Here is a 275-nt window from a genome sequence, read left to right on the forward strand (position 1 = left end):
CCCTAGGTGCAATATAAATGATAAACAAGCTAATGATATGGAGTACTTTAATAACAAAATGAATGGTATTTGTCTTAAAATCTTGAGAGAAATATTAAGGTAATATTGGATAAAATATCTTGTGTGCAAACATTAAAATCAAGACAATGCGAAGTATGTATTAAAAACAATGGGTTAATTTAAAGATCTCGCATACTTGGTGACTAAGTTTCAAAGATAACATCTAATTGCTGTATCTTTTAATCGAACATTAGATTTAAACAGATAGACGCGCA

The sequence above is a fragment of the Mya arenaria genome, chromosome 6 (genome assembly GCF_026914265.1).
Source record: "Mya arenaria isolate MELC-2E11 chromosome 6, ASM2691426v1".
Lineage (NCBI taxonomy): Eukaryota > Metazoa > Mollusca > Bivalvia > Myida > Myidae > Mya > Mya arenaria.